Raw genomic sequence first — 20321 nt, 5'->3', positions numbered from 1 at the left:
CTCACAAGACCATGTATGTGTACCATATACAAACAAAAGATGAGAAGCTCATATCTGCCATAGTCAGCGAAGGCATCTGGCCAGACATTTATGTATCTAGATCTTGGGGAACATAGAAAAGTATTTAATGGATAGACAATCACCAAGAGAAATGGCAAATGCCCTTACTGAGCACTAGAAAGAACATTACTCACCACAGAGGAACCATAAGCTTGTTCCACACACCAGGAAGATGCATCCTTGCTCCCCCATCTGCTCCTTCTCAGTCAGCTTCCATGGCAATGATGAACTTGTAATGAAAACACAAGGGCCTTATGCTCAGTACCATGGTGATGAGGCTTCATCCACCTGAGCCTGAGACCATGTGTAGCCCTATACTCTGGAAGGCCTTGCTCTCTCTAGGTATCCCTCTGTCTTGAAACCTCTCTTCTCAGCCCTACCTCACTTCCTCTCCTTTCTCCTCTCTAACTGTAAACTACACACTTTCATATTTCTAAAGTTCCTCATACAGGGAAACCTACCATGTCCTATGTCTAAACTCTGAATCTGGCCACTGTAGGAGGATGGGAAATAGTGTGAAAACAGTGTGTGGCTCAGAGGCAAGGCCTCCAAAGGAGGGAGAAGGACAGATTGACTGGAGGGGTCAGAGAAAGTTGCTGATAGTGAGTGTATGACTCTGGCTGCAGGTTCAAAGGATCCTAGGTTTAAACTTTCACTGTTTGTAGGGTAATCTTGATGCTAAGGACTCATCAAGTTGAGAGAGAAAAGGAAGAAGAGGAGGAAGGGGGATGAGGAAGAGGAGAAGGGGGAAGAAAGGGAGGAAGAGGGGAGAGGAGGAGGAGGAGGAGGAATCTGACAATCTGGGATTGGGAATTAAGGTGTGAAGTTCCATGGCAGTTGGTGACACTTCCCTCTCCTGTCCTTTACCCTCCTCTTCCTCTCCACTTAGACCTAAGAGCTACACTCTTGCTCCAAGGCAAGATGGGCTCTCCCCGCACCCTGGTGTATGGGCAGGGTTCTTCTGTGGAGCTGAGAGGCCACAGTCTTTCTTAGATGGAAGGGAATTCACAGTAGCTGGCAATTGGAGGTCTGGGCTTACAAAAGGAACCCATTTCAGCTGGCTTAGGTCCTTGAGTAAGTGAGGTAACTCTGTACCCCAACTCTGAGTGAGTCTGTTCTAAATTGAGCACTTACTGGATGCCCTTGGTATATTTTAGCTGCTTGTCAAGAAGTGGCATTTTCTAAATTACTGAATCCAAAGGACTTTGTAACTTACAGTGCAATTTCTTTCTGCTCACTTGTTCTATTTAAGAGATTTTTTTTTTCATCCATTTGAAGACCTTATAGTTACTATGGTCACCATCTTCTTCATCATCACAATCATTGTCGTTATTACAATCACAATCATCACCAAATCCTCACCACCACAACCACCAGCACCACCACCAGCACCAGCACCACCACCATCACATCCTCCCCTCCCCCTCCTCCTCCTCCTTTATTTACCAGTGGACAGAGAATACTGACTGTACTGTATTTCAGTTCCTTTCAATGTGTGCAGAGTGTTTTGATAGTCCTGAAAATGTCCAATTTGAGTAAAGGTTCCATAGTTTGTTATTGTTGGCTACTATTTCTAAATATGCCATTTGGCTCGAGACTGAAATTTGGTTCAAAACTTCTTGAGTTACTGCTGATTTGATACCATCGTTCTATTCATGGGGGAGAAGAGTTTAATATCTCACACTGCAACTGTGTGTGTGTGTATAACCATAAATATTATAGGTGTGTAAGAACATTCTATCTATCTATCTATCTATCTATCTATCTATCTATCTATCTATCTATACACACACACACAGTGTCATAGTTAGGGTTTCATTGCTGTGAAGAGACACCATGACCAAGGCAACTCTTATAAAGAAAACATTTAATTGGGTCTGGCTTACAGTTTCAGAGGTTCAGTCCATTATCATGGCAGGAAGCATGGCAGAGTACAGACAGACATGATGCTGGCAAAAGAGCTGAAAGTTCTACATCTTGATCTTAAGAAAGTCAGGAGGAGCCAGGAGGAGGGTCTCTTCTGTAATGGGCAGAGCTTCATCATAGGAGGCCTCAAAGCCCACCTATACAGTAACACACTTCCTCCAACAGAGCCACACCTCCTAATAGTGCCACTCCCTATAGCCGAGCATTCAAGAAGTGCATGAGTGTATGTATGGGGGCCATCCCTATTCAAACATGTGTGCATATATATATATATATATATATATATATATATATATATACATATATATATATGTATATATATATATACACATATGGTTATATATGCATGTATATATATATATATATATACATATGGTTATATATGCATGTATATATATATATATACATATGGTTATATATGCATGTATATATATATATGGTTATATATGCATGGTTATATATCTATATATCTATATATCTATATATCTATATATCTATATATCTATATATCTATATATCTATATATCTATATATCTATATATCTATATATCTATATATCTATATATCTATATATCTATATATCTATATATCTATATATCTATATATCTATATATCTATATATCTATATATCTATATATCTATGGCATATTCACACTATATGCCATAAGTATACCACATATTTTCATATAAATATACATAACATATATATGGTTATATAATTATTTGTATGGATATATGGCATATATATGCATATATATGTATGTATTTATATAAATATGTGTGTATATATGTATATGTATATATATATGTGGTTATAGTATAAGATTTAACAAACCTTTTCCCCTGTGGATAGAACAATGGTATCAATCACCAGTGTTTGCATGTGTATATATGCATATGTGTAATATACATATTCTATTTGGTTATGTTTTCTTCTTTGGATAGCCACTCAATCCCAGCTTAATATCATCTTATCACTTGATCTCTTTTGCTCTAAAATCTGAACTTCATACAGAAACACCAGCCTACACTCAATAAGACAGCACCCTTCTCTAGGCTTTTACTGTTGTCTACTCTGTTTCCTTGCATTTCAGAACTCTTCTCTGGAATCAGCCTTGGAAAATGGGTTGAATTGTAAGGTTTTCTTCAGCTGAACAAAATTCATTGTTTTAGCTAGGGTTCTCTACAGAAACAGAATCAATGGGATGGATAATGGATTGTGCATGTGTGTGTGTGCTTGCATGCATGTGTGCATGTTGTGTGCATGTGTGTGTTCGTGAGTGTGTGTAAAAATTCATAAGTTCGTTTGCACTAACAGGTTGACAGCTGTCTCACACCCGAGAGGTTGAGAATTGGCTGTCAACTCTGTACTGTCCTTGAAGCTGGGTGCTTCAGCAGGTCGAATAAGCCCCACCCACAGTAGCTGCCTCTCACCAGGGCTGCCAACAATCAGGTGGTTTCTCAGTCTACAAAGCCTGCACTGTTCCAGTCTGACACCTGAAACCTAAGTTTCACGGATTGCCACTGGTCCCTCGTCCACAATGGAAGCCTGAAAATTCTGGCCCTGATATCAATGAAGGAACCAGCAGCAATGCCAGGGCCAGACAACTCACCAGCCACTGGAAAGGCCAAGAGAGCCAAAGGAAAGGAACCTGCCTCTGCAACACCCTTTTAGCCTGGGCTGCTACCAAAGGGTGTGCCACATCAGCAGAGGCAATCAGGATGCTTCTTCATGCCTGGCTGATGTAAAAAACTAACCGTAATACTATGGTTTTATACTTTTATTGACGTAAGTGGATTTGAGTTTGCCAAGTTCCGCGACACATTTGTGGTTTTTTTTTTTTTTTTTTTTTTTTATCTTGGTACTGCTTTCTCTGCATTCTCTAAGGAGGTAATTTTTATGGCAATAGACCAATTAACCAATAGCACTTGAGAAGAGTGATGTCTAATGTTTGCCTAACAAAACTAAGGAGGACATGCAAGACACGGGCAGGCTGCAGAAGGCAGATGTTGAAGCTCTCAATGAAAGATCTCTGTGTGAAATCCATTTGCGCACACTGGATAAACATCATCTGTCAGGACCTGAGTAGTTTACATGATCAGGATGGTGCTGGAGACTTAGCTCAGTTGGTAGAGTGCTTTCCTGGCAGATATGAAGCCAGGAGGTTTGATCCCCAGGCCTGCAGAGGCAGGATATGATGTTACACTCCTATAACCCCAGGCTTTAGAAACTTGAGCCATGAAGATCAGAAGTTCAAGACTACCCTTGGCCATGTAGCAACTTCAAGGTTAGCCTGAGCTACGTGAGACACCATCTCACAGATGATTATCAAAATAAAAGCAAAACAATAAAAACTCAGTGTACACTTAATGCTACGCAATGTTCATTCTCAATCATGGTCAGTCTGAATGGACGATAACTTGTTGTGTTCTCTGTGATCTAAGTACAAAGTTTTCATAGAATAATTCATAGGATGATAAAAATCTGCAGAAACTCATGACCCATACACAGTCACAGGGCAGGATCCTCATTAGAAGCCACACTGCTCTTGTAGAGGACCCAAGTGCTATTCCTAACACCCAAATCAGGTAGCTTATAAATGCCTGTAATGTAAACACCAGGGAAGCTGACACCCCCTTCTGGACTCCATGGGCACTGCACTCATATACAAATACCCGTACACAGACGTGTGTGTGTGTGTGTGTGTGTGTGTGTGTGTGTGTGTGTGTGTACTTAATTAAAGGTGAGTTATCTTCCATATCTCACATACCTCATCTCCCCTTTCAAATTATTTTCAATATGTTCTCTAAGGACACTTTTCCTTTGAAATAGCTTTGATCACTAACCAGCTCTCGAACCTGCTTAATGAAAGCATAGATTTTATTATTAATTAAACATCCAAGTATCAAGGCCAGGAAGAGGGGGGAGGGAGGGAGGAAGAGAGAGGGAGAGAGAGAAAGACAGAGAGGAACAACAAATGATTTCAGAACTCGTGGAATGTGTTGTTAGCCCAATCACTATGGATGTGCCTTAGAGAGGTAGACCTCCGAGAACTACATGTCCCGAGGACTTCATGCTGTTACCCAGCACCATTCTGCCTGCCCTCATGGTCATCACATGTCTCTTAGTCTATGAGCTGTGTGTAAACTCTTCAGTGGATTTCCAGTCCCTCACTGGGCAATATCATTGGCACTTACAGTAATAGTGATTGGTCTTTTTCCAAACATAGTTGCTGGAGCAGATTAATGATCCATCTGCCACCTCCAGAAAGGACTTAGAGATGTAGATTATTAGTAACATCCACCAGCCTTAGAAAGAATTGGGAGATGTAAATTGTTAGTAAAGTTAGGATACGATGTTTTTGCTAGGGGCTTTGGTATAGAAAATCCTGGGGAACAACTTAAAAGTCCTTCTGCCTTTCGATCAAGATGTAGAACTCTCAGCTCCTTTTCCAGCACCATGACTGCCTGGATGCTGCCATGCTTTCCACCATGATGATAATGGACTGAACCTCGGAAACTATAAGCCAGCCCCAAATAAATGTTGTCCTTTGTAAGAGTTGCCTTGGTCATGGCGTCTGTTCACAGCAATGGAAACTAAGACAGGAACAAGAACATAACAGCCCAACTCGTACTAGCTGATATGTCCCCCTCTTGATAAAGCTGGGCTGGTGATCAAAGTGATGATTAATTTCTTGTACTCAATTTTGCCCTCAGCTCCCTGGATATGATTTAATTTTAAAAATGTAAATGAGTAGACATGTACACTGAGGATTTGAGGTAGAAATGACTGATTGTTTTGTGAGTCTTTTAAGATTTTTATAAGATGACTTTTTCAGATAAATAATAAATAATTGATTCTTTCTTTGTAACTGTAAATTGCAGCCTGCCAGTAAGAGAAAATGGCTCAGAAAAATTACCTTGCTTATTTACACTTCATTAGTCTATAACAAGTTACTTAGTTATGATTGTATGTGGGTTCTTGGGAATAATGTGTCTTTTACCTGTATTATGTAAAATGTTTATTCACGTAAAGGTATTGTGGAACATACTGTGTTTCTCTAAATAATCTCTAACTACTAGAAGAAAAATAGAAGACAGCCACATTATGATTTTTGTATTGCTTGAAAGACTTTGATGGAATATATAAACTGTGGGAAAAAAATAAAGTTGTTGGAGCTCTGCTCCATCCACTAAATGTTTGTATATATGTGTATATATGTAAAGTGGCTGGAGTTTGTTAAGTTGAGTCATCCGCTCTGCCTGTGTGTGTGTGTGTGTGTGTGTGTGTGTGTGTGTGTGTGTGCGTGTGTGCACATGCATGTGTGTGTGCTGTGTGTGCATGTGTGTATGTGCAAATGCATGATGTGTGTGCTGTGTGTGCATGTGTATGCATGTGTGTGCATGTGTGTACCATCTCTTTTGCCAGTCCCACATAGTTTCTCGCCAACCCCAGAGAGTATTTCCACAGCCTGGGAATCAAGTTTTGTTCCCTCAGAGAAAATTCTGTTGAGTGATCAATCATTGACTCTATAGGCCACCTCAGTTTTACCTGCTGTGTCAAAGCTCGTTTTTACATGCTAGCATTCTTATTCTTTCACATTTGGGTGCTAAGTGGGAATGCTAACAAAACCACCAAGTAGAAAATTCAGACACTTGCTCAATAGACACAGCGCTCCATCCATTAGTCAACAATGATGGTGGGGTGGCTCAACAGCTAATCTAGAACCCCTCCACCACATACACCCACCCCCAAATCTTCCATGGTGTTTTAATTTGCAAATGAGAAAAATAAACAGATTTAAAACAACAACAACAACAACAACAATCAAGTTAATATGTTTCAGTTCTTCCTAAGTCCCTTTTCCTGATGTCAAGAAATATTATCAGAAAGCACAGGGCAGTGGAGGGCAGGCTTTGGTTTGCTTTGTTGAATAGGATGCAGATTGAATGACAGAAGACACTATGCTTATCTAGGAGCTGTGGCACTCAGTGGGTGCTTTGTGAATGTCCAAGGGTTGATTTTACTCTTCCTAGTCTTAGCCTCTCCTAACGGATCCTCGATGTGCCTCCTATGCCATCCACCTCCTCATATGCAGTCTCCTGTTTGTTGATCTCACACTGATGATTCTGCAGAACTCTTTCTGCACCTTGTAGAGCCAAGCCCACCTGTCGGCTACAGTACCCCCTCTTCTGGCTCTCAGAAAAGCCTAGAATACCTCACAAGCCTCAAGGCCATATTATAATTCAGACATATCTGAATTTAATTTCTGATTTTCTCATGGTCTGACTTTAGACCAGTGGCTCTCCACCTTCCTAAAGCTGTGACCCTTTAACACAATTCCTAGTGTTGTGGTGACCTCAAATGATAAAATATTTCATTGTTACTTCATAACTGTCATTTTGCTACTGTTATGAATCATGAAGTAAATATCTGATTTGCAGAATATCTGATATGGGACGCTCCCCCAAAGGGGCTTGTGACCCACAGGTTGAGAGCTATTGCTTTAGACAAAGAATTCAGTAATACCCACTAGTTTTCTCATCCACAAAGCTATAGAACACAGTAGTTCTTTATCCTGAACTTGCCTCTTTATCCTGATAGGAGAATTAAGTGAACTGACTTGTAGCAAGGAATTAGAACATTGTTTGACATCTTATTAGTGCTTGACAGACATTCACTTTTGAAATTATAATTACTATGGTCATAATGCTTTGAATTATCAGTCACTTGGAGAATCTTTTATTTTCATCTATGAGGCTAAATGTGTTTTAGTGTCAGAACAGGATTGGCTCAATTCAGAGACCCTTCAGAGAACTTTTCCTGAGTTGTGGCAAAGTGAAATCATGTATTGAACACACAATTTCATTCCCAGAGCTAGCCTGTAAGAGGAAAAATATCCTGATCAAAAACACTCTTGCAAATCTTCTGAAGCAGTCATAAATACTTCTCTGTTTATGAATATATATGTACAAGAGCATTTTTAAACTAAAACTATGCTCCTCAAAGAATTGAGATTCTGTCAGAAGAAAGTCCTTCAGTACCACCATTACCCTGCCACCAAGGAGCTAAGAGGTCATAAGCCAGAGGCTGTGAGAAGGCTCTAAGACTGCTCCCTTGTTTGATGTGTGCTCCCATCTGATCCCTCTGCCCTCCTCAACCTCCATCCTGTGTGAGCTCAGAGTGAGGATTTGAGAGATTGAAAGTTCAAGGTTACTCTAGCTTAAATTCTCAATGTAGAGCCTTGACTTATCCTACCATAATGCAAAGCTAGATAAGACAAGGTGTTAACCTTCCATCTTAGTTCCTTTCCTTGTTGCTGTGACAAAGTACCCTGACAAAAGCAACTGAAGGGAAAGAGGCTTAACTTGGATTATGTAATTCAAGGGTACTGTCCATTATGGATAAGTCAGGGAAACAAGAGATTGAGGAAGTTAGCCACATTGCACCTGCAGTCACAAAACAGAGAGAGATAAATACTCCAGACAATCCCATGCTCTCCTGTCCATACACTACACGATACTATCTAGGGAATGGTGCTACCCACACAGATGTGTTGAATCTGAAAGGGGTTGGTCTTTACTGGAGAAATAGCTCAGTGGATAAAGCATGTAGTGTGCACCATAGTTTGAATCCTCAGGACCCAATAAAAGTTGATTTGGGAATGGCATCTCCCTGTAATGCCAGGTCTCAAGAAATGAAGACAGAGGATCTCTGGGAAACTTGGCTGGCTAAACAATTGGGGATGGACTCCCCTAGATATTCTGAAGGCAAGTAGGACTTCCAGAGGTAATGTTGGTGGGGGCTTTCTTTGGTGACTGTCTTTGTATATTAAATGCTTATAGGGACCAATGCTATAAGATTTCCTTTGTTGTGAACACTAACATGAATTTCTCATGCTAAGAGATAGTAGGGAATAGACCCAGAAGAAATAAAAAGGAATCTGTTCTTTCACCGGAATAAAAAGCATAAATAGACATTACAAAGTTCCCAGTGGAATGCACCACTTGATGGCAGCTGAGGGGATAAAGGATTTATTTTGACAGTGCACGGATTGGCAGTGCAAACCCTTGTGTCAGATAAAGCATAGTGGCTGGAGCAACTCCTGGTTATGGTATAGGATAGCAGGAGCTAGAGGCTGTCTGCTCAGAACAGAGAAGACCAGGGAGCAGAGAACTAAAGGCATTAAAGTTATAAACCAGAAAGCCCAAGTCCACAGACCCTACAATTAGCCTTCATCTACAGATGACTCCACAGCCAATCAAAATGGGACCACCAGCTGGAGATGGAGTGTTCCAACCCAGAGCCTGTCCGGGACATTTCACATCCATGCACAGAATAAAGTCTATGGATTAACTGTGCTTTCCTGTGTTTGCAAGCAAGCAGCTTCATCTCCCTCCTCTTGGCTGCAGTCTGTTGTATCCATGTATTTAAAAGAATTAATCTACAGTTTATGAAACCTCAATGGAAGAATGCTGCGGAAAGTGTCATTTGTAACTGCGGGATTTTCTACTCATGACCCTGTTCCTGAAATAATGACCCCCCAGACTTATTATTTATAAATAAATGCCTAGGCCACAAGCTTTGTCTCATTCCCCAACTAGATTGTAATTTAACCAATTTATTCCATTCTATGAGTGCCACATAGCTGGTTACCTCTCCTAGGTTTCCTGAATCTGTCTCCTCAGAATTCTGGGCAAATTCCTTCCCAGAGTTCCTTTCTCCCTACCAAAACTCCCACCTCCTATTTCCTGCTTCAGCTAGTAGGCCATTAGCTTTTATTGACTGGTGATGCCTCTATACAGTACACAAGAGACTCTCTACAGTCAGCTTACTAAGTAAGTGTAGTTGAAGATTCTGGGCTAAACTAATGAAACAATTCCATGTTTTAACACCGTGTTTCATTAATATGCCAGGAAAGATGGGTAAATCAAAACTTGTTGCTTCATTGATGGCTTTGAGTTTTTTAAACCCTTTAAACCCAGGTTCCCTTCTTAATTCCTTCAGTTTCCAACATAGATGTGGGTCACACTGCTTTCAGACAATCGGTTTGCTGCCTCGGTGAAAAGAATCCTGTCTTCCTAAGCTCTTTGTAGCCTCTTAGCTACAATCACTTGTAGAGGCTCTCAATCCTGCCCAAAGGACCGGCCTTATCTGTGGGTATGAAGTCTTGGCTGTGTAAGATATTTTATTCAAACCAAACATTTGTCTTGTTTAATAGACCCCTGTTAAAATCTCTTCTGCTGCCTCCTAAGTCCACTCTTTGCCTTCTGTCACCAAAACTGCTTCATGACCTATCATCATTTCATCCTTGTATGTAAAGATAATTGATCCAACTTTGGTAGTGTGTCATGAACACAGGTGTTTCCCATCCACCCTGAATGGCCCTAACCTTAGTTAGGGGCAGGGTTCAAAGCAGATTTCCACAGATGAAGAGATGGGATGAGAGAAAAAAGTCTGGATGAACCCTTATTCAGACCTTAGTGGTCTGAATAAGAAATCAATTCCTATGCTATTTTTACTAGTGCTGAAGAACTACTACAGGTCTAAGCTGTCCCATACTCGATGTCCCAGGTCCTTCATGTGGAAGCTCCAGAGGATTCCTATGAAGTCATTGATCCTTCTGAAGACAGGACTCCGTGATAAGGTAAAACACCAGCTTTATCAGCCTCGTATCTTTTATATCCAGGAGAATACAACAGTGGAAACTGCCAGCATCTCTGCCCACCCAGGCTCTTCAGGACAAAAGTTTCTGGAAGCCCCATTGAAATGGGTTTCGATTAGAAGAAATGATCCACTATTTCTATGGATAGAAATAGTCCAAGAATAAAATCAAGTGAATAATGAGCTCCAGAGACTCACATGAGGAATGCACCCACTACTGTCTATGCAGGTTAGTGTGTGCACAGGGTGTGTGCGCAGGGGATCATGGGAATATCTCCGTGTCCTTCTGCATCAGTAGAAAATCAGGATTCCACCAGACTAGGATAAAATCTCCTTCATTATTTATTTACTTGTTTATTTCTTTACTTATGGTCCTGTGAATTGGACCTAGGGTCTCCTATGTGCTAAGTGAGGGTCCTACCATTGAGATATAGCCACAGCCTTTTTTTTTTTTTTTTTTAAGGCAAGATCTCACAGTGCTTGGAGCTCACTACATAGAGCAGGCTGAATTCAGACTCAGAAAGATCCAGCTGTGTCTGTTTCCTGGGTGCAAGGATTGAAGGCACCTACGACCACACCTGGCTTTTAACTTCCTTATTTTTGAAATAGGGTCTCTCAAAGTTTCTTAGACTGGCCTTGAACTTGGTCTCCCTGTCTTGGTCTCCTGAATCGTTGGGGTTAAAGGCTTAGACACCACCAGACCTGATGATTCTTCTTGACTTTCTTTCTCTTTTGTTTTCTCTTCTTTCTTTTCTTTTCTTTTCTTTTCTTTCCTTTCTTTCTTTTTTTCTTTCTTTTATCTCTTTTTTTTTTTTGAGGTGGAGAGGGATGTATCTGATGGATCTTCTCTGCTAACCTCCCATATTCATTGTGACCATAAGACACTTCTATAAGACACTGATATTTGGGATAACTGCACATACCAAAGGCACTCTTGAGATGATGGTGTAGTCACTGTTTTTGCATCTGAACATCAAAAGTGGAAAGACACGGTAGAAAGCTCTATATACATAGGTGTATACATACACCTACATATAACAAAGACTATCTTGAAATGTAAGAGTCTCCCTTCCCTAAATTTTCCTCTTTCCCTCAGAGGAGGTAAACATCCTTCTGACCCCAGGCCTAACAGTTACTACAGTGTAGCTGCTCCTGCCTGGCTCTCTGAGTTGGGATTTGGTTCCCGCTGGCCCTGTGATCCTGCAGATTACACAAATGCTGTCCCCTGCTGCCTTCCCTAACTGTGAGCATAAATCCCCTCCTGGGCTGCGTTTGAAGTCAGAGCTGAATGTCCTGACAGGGCCCCCATGTTCCTCCTCCAGGGGAGAAGCCTTTACTGCTGGCACTGACAGTTATAGCCAAACAATGCTTGGAGATGCTGGAACTGTAAACATTTTACCATCTTTGCTCCCTATAATGGTACAGCTCCCACTCCTACAGAGAGACTGAGGGCTTTTAAGGCTAGGACTTAAAAGCTTAACAGTGCGGAAAATCCAGATCCTTTCCTGGGGTTGCTTGTCGGTCTCCTTGCATTCTTTTGAAAAGTTCAAAGAATGATTTGGCGGTCCGATATTCAATTTTCTTTAAAGTAAAAGGTATCAGTGAGTTGGGAGGAATGGAGGTAACCAGGGTTTTTTTTTTTTTTTTTGACAGGAAGATAAGAAGAAGAAAAAAATTTTTGTGTGGCTTCCTAAATTCCCTTTCCCTTTAGCTTAGTTCAAAAATGCTGAATGTTGTATCCATAAACTTGTGGCAGCTGCGGTTTCCTGCCCAAGACACTTGGCAGGCAGAGGAAGGTAAGAAGTCATAAAACAGAGGGAAGGGAAATGAGCCAGGAGGAGAGCCGGGTACTTTTCTACCTCCGCGAGCACAGCAGCAGGGGATGCAGAAGCAAACCAGGCCATTGTGCGAATGGAGAACAAAGCCCCCGTTCTGTTAGACTAGATGTGCAGAAGACTTCGCTGCTCACTGGAGCAGTTTTTATCAGCGTCCCTAAAAGAGAAAAGTCGACCAAGAGAATAGACACTAATGAAGAGCCATCCAGTCAGTGGGAAAGCAAAGGCTCTCTGATTTACTTAGTTTTCCCACATCTGACTACAGTTCATTAGAAATTTCATTAGAAAAACTTAATTAAAACTCTTCCACATAAAGAGAAATAAACTTGGTCAGATCATAGCTTCTAGGTAAAATATAGGTCTCCGGAAACCATGGCACCATAGATCTGTGCTTGAAAAAGTGTCCTAGTTCCTTGAGTGCTGTGGAGAAAACAAAGCTTAAAGCCCACACAGTCAGCTTCGGGGTGAAAAGGTCCTAGGAAGTGGTGAGAATTTAATTTCCAACCATTGATTATATAACAAGGATGAGTGTAACTCCCGCTCTTCAAACATCACAGACTAGACGCTTTCCCCATGTTTAGCGGAGACAAGAGAAAACAGCTTTGCTCCTCTGGAGAAACATGGATAGCTATGCCCAAGTTCATAGTATCCCAGAGACTAAAAGCTGGGCGAGAGGTTTGGATGGGGTCAGAGAGAGGAAGGATGCCTGGTGCCTGGCAGTAGCAGGAACTTGAAGTTAAGTATCCATAGTATAAAGGGAGCTTAGGGCTGGAGAGATGGCTCAATGGTTAAGAGAAGTGACTGTTCTAGAGGACCCAGGTTCAGTTCCTAGCACCCACGTGGCAGCTCACAACTGTCTGTAACTCCAGTATCCAACATCCTCACAGAGACATACATCCAGGCAAAACAGCATTGCACATAAAATAAAATCTTATTTTATGGCTTATCAGAGAAGGCTGGTGCTCAGCTCACTGTCTCCTTTTTAACAGTCCAGAGCCCCAGCCCGTGGGATGGTGCCGGTCACAGTGAGTGCTGAGGGGTTTCTTCCCACCACAGATAAAATCCTCTCAGAAAGACCCTAGTAAGGTCACACATGTGCATCTCCTTGTTTACTCTAAATACTGTCAAGTTGGCAATCAAGGCTATCTCAGGCAACGTATATCCAGTGAATTGTAGTATGCTCAGGGAATCTTGAGTTCAGAAAAAGACAGTGTGTTCTGTGTATCTGTCTCTGTGTCTCTGTGTCTGTCTCCCTCGGTGTTTCCCCTGTTACTGTATTAGCCCTGCCACACAGCCCTAAAACAGGTTCCCAACCCCTTTATATTATACAACTCTCCTAAGGATGCCATAAAACTTTTGTTCATGTAGATTCTAGCAAGGGCTATTTGGCATATCAGAAATTAACATTGGGAAATGTTTTAAATGCCATCTGTTATTTAAAAAATATTAAGCCCATTACACGGCAATACACAGAACATATTTTTATGATAACTATATTATTCCAACAACAATTACGGGTGAGAATGAAGTGTTTCTGCATTTTGTTAATCTCATCATTGTCCTGCTTAATAGGAAGCAGCTGTGTCTGCTTAGCCTGTTGCTAGTCCGCTGTTCAAGTGTGGGGAAATCTGTGTGTGTGTGTGTGTGTGTGTGTGTGTGTGTGTGTGTGTGTGTCTTTCTCTGTCTCTCTGTCTCTCTGTCTCTCCTCTCTGGAGAAGAGCCCCAGACAAGGCAGCAGCATTCTGGTGTAGCCCCTGATGTGACACCAGCTTCTGCCTTCAGGGATGGAGTTGTGCTTGGTGGCTTTACTTCATGCAAGGCTATTGCATTCTGAAACTCTCTTAATTTCTTTTTGGTTTATCTTTAGTTTGTGCTCAACCATATATAAAATGCAATAGAGTTACATTTCTAGAGTTAGAAGACATGCATGTGTACACTGTATTATGTTCAAATCACATTAGTGATACCTACTTCCTTAAATGTTTATTAAATTCTTCTAGTTTTTAAAGCATTTTTCTAAAACTTTATTATTTATTGTTTGGTGATTTTATACCTGAATACAATGTATTTAAACTATATCTGCTGTTGAAATATCACCTTTTCCCAGATTCCCTGTCCCAAGTTCATCTTCTCTTTCCCCTCCATCTCCTCTTCTTCTTCATCTATCCAATTAGTGAATCCAATTAGTTTTTCCCAGATGCACAAGAGAAAAGGTGACCTTTTGATGCTTAGCCCCCCAAATGGGGAACATCTGCCGCAACCCCTCCCTCACACAAGTCAGGAAACACCAAAGAAGAGGGTAGAACAGAAAGACTGCAAAAGCCAGAGGTTGTCTTGCCTTCTGGGCTGGACAGGGCTGTTGGTCTCATGAAGTCACAGCAACTGTGGTTGTCCACCCAAGACCCAGCAAGACGACATTCCAGCACAAAGAGGAGAGGGCTGACAAAGGCCTCACCAAAAGTATCACAAATCCATTATTTCTGTCATCTTGTGAGACCAGCTTGCATCCAATCCCCCTTTGCCCTAAAGAAGAATATCACTGGGCTGCAACTCACAGCCCTGGAGAACCCTCCCATAAGATAGAGCTATGAAGACTCAGGAAAAAAGGTTGACCCCTCCACTCTTTTCCTTCCTGGATTTTTTTTCCCAAATGTCTCTGTGGAGAAGCTGACAAAGCAGGAAAAAAAAAAAAAGACTATTTTGGAATTTAGGCTATTTGGAATTTAGCAGGAATTAGCATGCCTATGGCTGCAGAGGCCATTCCTCTGGGACACATAGCAAAAGAAAGTCTTTGCTTCTACAACAGAGGGAGACTCCCACCCATGACAAGGGGTCTACTTTCCGGACTGGCCAAAAGAGTTTGCTTGCTTATTTGTTTGCTTATTTGTATGTTTATTGAATTTTAGAGAAACGTTTATTATAGGTTTTTAAGTGGGAACTTAAGAAACGGAGACAAAGTCACGAGGTTTGCTATGAGCCAGCATGGAGGTGGGCCACATGGCAGGCAAGCAGCCACATGGCTAGGAGAGGATCTTTAGAGAAAGATGAAGGAAGGAAGCCAAAGTAACAGGAAAAATAGGTTTAGGCCCAGGCCAGCATTAGAAAAAAATTACAGAAGAGGGAAAGAAAAAAATAAAGAAAAGTAACCCTTGTCGAGTCAGATCCCAGAAATTCAGGCACACCTGGATGTGTTTGCTTATTAGATAAAGTGTTTGGGGGAGGTATAGAGAGCACAAGTCCAATAAGAGGTGTATTCTAAAATTAAAATGGAATTTGAACTATGACTAAAAAAATAATGGGCTGATTGTGGTAGTTCAGGACTTTGACCCCTGTATTCAGGAACCAGAGGCAGGTGGATTTCTGTGAGTTCCAGGCCAGCCTGGTCTACACAGTGAAACTCTGTCAATGTTGATGGTGGTGGTGGCGGTGGTGCTGCTGTTGCTGCTGCTGCAATAAGTTTAACTGTTCTTTCTTTTACAAAGGAGTAAGATTTTTCTCATTTTAATAATTTTACTTACTGTCAAAAATATCTCAATCGGTTTTCAGTTGTATGTAGATAAAGGTTCATAAAAGCATCCTCCATTTTCCAACTAGAATAGAGTCCCCACCAAACATTGAGAATAGATTATCATTTCTTTCAGAATTGAAAGCCTGGAGCTGGAAACCATCTGAGGCTGGGTTTTCCTAAACCAGGGAGTAGCAATCTTAGAGCCATAGTTAGATACAGAAAGGCAGGACTGGGAAGTCTGCAGAGCAGAGTTACCTCAGGGCACACCTGGCATGGAGAAGCCCAAGCACACCTTCTTCTCTCTCCTCAAGAAAAGACTCATTACGCAGGAATGATAATAACCCGTGGAGAGCTCTGAGAACAACTTCCCCTTTGAGTTCTCTGATTCTCCCTGTTTCTCCTTGGCCGTAGGGGAAAGTATTTCCTGGCAGATATTCCTCGGGTACATGTCTGGCTCCTGAGACTCACTGCCTAGTGTATAGGCAGCCTATACTGGAGTTAAAAATTCAGTGATGGAGATGAGAAAGTTGATCACCGCCATGGTGCAGAAGGACATAACAGGAGCCAGAAAGCTCAAATCTTGGCCATTTGCAGCTGATCAGTTCTTCGAGGCCATGACAGCCGGAGGCAGGCTAGATAGACGAACATATGGCACCAAAAGGTTCCCTCCGAATTTTAGTCTAGCTGACAGTTTCTGTTTTCTTTGCTTATCTGTACTTTTGACTTTTTCCAACACCCTTTTCTGCCCCAAGTGTCTGCCCTTCTTATCCTACCTCTAGTCTATGTCTCCAGCTGGGTATTCACCATTAAGATTTTAGAGTCCATCATCTAGGTCGAGGCCAAAAAATAACCATGTCACAATTATTGTTGTTGTTTTTAACACATTGGACATTTCTGTGTCTTTTGGTAAATATATGGGTAGTGTTGCTTACTGTGGTTGGCTCACACTACTTGGTTGAAACTTTAGTGGATTAAGAGATGTTTGGGACTGACGGAACTTACTTGTGTGTCTGTGTGTGCTTAATTGGTCAGCATCTTCTAGTGTGTGGTTACCACAATGAAAAGCTGGAAGGAGGTGCCTTATGTGCCTGCAAGCCCTTTGCCTTGTGCTGAGCATTAGACTAGAGCATCTTCAACCCTGAAGCAGACTCCATGTCTACAGTTGTCCAGGAATTTTTCTAGGCTTTCAGCCCTGGTGTAGCACTCATGAGATGTATCATTCTCTGGATTGGGAGCCTAGCTCTCTGCCTCTCCAGTGTGCAGATGGCCATTTCTGGGCCATCTATCTTTCTAGCATGTAAGCCTCTATAGAATCCTAGTACACTACCTTCTGCACATAAAATTGGTATTTTATAACTCAAGGCCAGTAGCATGAACAGGAGAGATGGTTCAGTGTGTAAGAACACATGCCCTGCCAGCATGAGGACTTCAGTTCACCCTCTGAGGTCCTATGTAAAAAGCCTGGCAGGATAGCAGATAGATGTCTCTAACTCCAGTACTGGGGGTTGGAGACAGTCAGACAGGCAGAGCCTGCTGTTAGCCAGGCTAGCAGAAACTGAGCTTCTGGTGGAGGGAGGGACCCTATCTGAAGGCAATAAGACAGAGAGCAATACAAGAAAGACATCCAACTTCGTTGCATGGCCACTGCATGCATATTCATGGGTTCACACCCATTCACATGTGTGCAATATGCACAACACACACGACACAACACAACACACACACATACACGTGCACGTGTGCAAAAACAAAAAGCAAAACCTAGAACCATTATCTCTAATGCTTACAGGATCCAGACTGATAAAGGGGATGTTTGTGTTTCTGTCATAAAGGAGTGCTGGGTATATGGCAAAGAAGGAGACAGTCTGAGGAGGTCAGTCTGTGTTCGCCTACAGCTCATTTGTGCCTCGTTAAACACATTGTTGATGGATGTTCTGGCCTTTCAAGGTAATACAAAGCTCCACTCCAGAGTTCATTTTGAAAGCTTATTTCTCTGTACTGACAAGTTCATTGTGCTTTATTTTAAATCAACAAATTGGCCAGAGAGAAGGTGCCTCACCTCTCCTTCAGACTCCCAGGTAGCAACCTCAGCCTAGACTCACCCCATTCAGAAGTTACTTTGCATTCCCTCAGTTCCCTGTTTTAACTGTTGAAAGCAACTGAGTGATTTGAGCATAACTATGTTCAGTGGGTGAGTCAAATCTTAGGGCTAATTTTTGTTGTTTGTTATTAGTGTTTGATCTTCAAAAATATGCCTTTTATTTACTTCTTGAGAATTGTAAACATGCATACAATCTGTTTTGATCATATTTATCTTCTCTTTTCTTCTCCCCAACTGCTCCCAGATCCCCACAACATTTTCCAATTTCTTCTCCTCACCCTCCTCCTCTTCCTCTTCCTCTTCCTCTTCACCCTCCTTCTCTTCCTTTTCCAGAACCCACTGGAGTCCAGTTAGTGCTGCCCATATCCACATGGGTGTGAGGCCATCCTCTGGATCATAACTGAGGAAAATCCTCTCTTCCTTCTGGAACAGCTGCCAACTGCCAGTCACGCTTCTGCTAAGGGTGGAGACCCAGAGCATTGCCCAACTTCCATGGTGATATCTTGACTGGGTTACCATGTACAAGCAAACCACAGCTGCTTTGAGGTTCCAGATGTGATGGCCCTGTCATGTCCCCAAGGCAGCCTCTCTGGGCTCTCCTTCCAAACCTATCAAACAGCTCAGTTAAAATTTACCATTTTGAGGCATAGTCCAAAAGAGTCACATAAAAAGTTTGTACTGCTAGGCATGGCAGCACAGACCTTGGATCCCAGCACTCTGAAGGTAAAGGCAGAGGCAGGTGGATCTCTTTGAGTAGGCCAACCTGCCCTACAAAAGGGAAAATGCAGGCTAGCCAAGTCTGGGTAATATGACCATCTCTCAAAAATTTGTTTTTATTATTAAACAATCTACCCAGCAACTTGTGCTCTGTAGATTGTTAATAATGTGTTCTCTTTTTTAAAACTATAGGTTTATATCATCTGTGTGTATAATTTTATAAATACCTTTAAAACATTATATATAGATGTAGGTAGTGGTAGAAAGGTAGATGGAGAGACAGGTGTGCTTTGAGTTGATTTCTGTTTTGTTTTTGTTTTTACCTTTTTACCTGTTACTTTGTTCGGCATTTGGGATCATAACCCACATGATGGTATACTAGGACATCATTGGAAAGACATAAAGCTCCATTTCCACAAAGGTTTAATATCTAGCCATATGGATACAATATTTCTTACAAGGATTTCTCTCCTTATTGAAACTGTTCCAGCATTCGAAGCATATGACATTCAGTGCTGCAATTCTATTTGTGAATCAGGCCATCTGTAGGCAATCGGGAGATGCTTTTTTTCCACAGGGCCTGGCTATTTGCATGGAGTGAATATACGACGTCTTGATAGAAGCATTAAAAAGAGGCACCAGGAAGATGCGAAGGTAGATTAAAATCCCGATGATAAAATAACTCAGTACTCTTCACCTTGAAATGGTACTGCGCATTTGCGTGATGGCACACAGATGTGCCCCGGGGGAGCCCACCTCCCGGCAGATGTTACAAAGTTCTCTACGAGCAGTGGATGGATGCCTCCATCAGAACCCTCAGCCTGTGTGTGTTTCTTATGATTGATCACCAAATGCATGAGCCTGTAAAGCCCTTTAAACACATCTATCATTTAGTAACAATACAAAGCACATCTCTTCTTCCTGCGGTAAGATTCCTCTTCTGGTTAACACTGCCCAACTTTTTACACTACCACTACCACCCCCTACCTTGCATTACACACACACACACACACACACACACACACAGCTAAATGGGACAGAGTTTATGCACAGGAAGAACTTTAAGGTTTCTCCAGATTAAGAACTTTGACCCTCTTTCCTTGTATATCACTCTGTGTACACTTCATTCCTTCAGTCTCAAACTCCCTCCTCCTTTGGATGCTCTCCTCATGTTTGCTTGCCTGCCACTCTCCGTGCTCCAGGTTGTCCTCTTTCTTTTAGGATATGCAAAGCATCCCTCTGCCCAAACCTTCATAGTACCTTCTATATGCATCCAATGTACACATCTTTAAATTTTATGTCTTCTGGTGAGTTTGGCTTAAAGCAGAAGCTCCTCAAGGAAAAAAGGAGTGGGTCTCTTCTATTCATTTACGCCCAGAGTCCATCAAGTCCATGGAACAAAATAAATATCTGGATTAAGCTGAGGGGTTTCATCAGGATTGCTTTAAAAGTCCCTTCAGCGCTGGTATTTTATTCTACCTATTGGGTAAATGATCGGAGAAGGGCCCA

This window comes from Mus caroli, unplaced genomic scaffold (genome assembly GCF_978045245.1).
Source record: "Mus caroli unplaced genomic scaffold, Mus_caroli_1 scaffold_4, whole genome shotgun sequence".
Classification (NCBI taxonomy): domain Eukaryota; kingdom Metazoa; phylum Chordata; class Mammalia; order Rodentia; family Muridae; genus Mus; species Mus caroli.
This window is presented reverse-complemented; position numbering follows the sequence as displayed.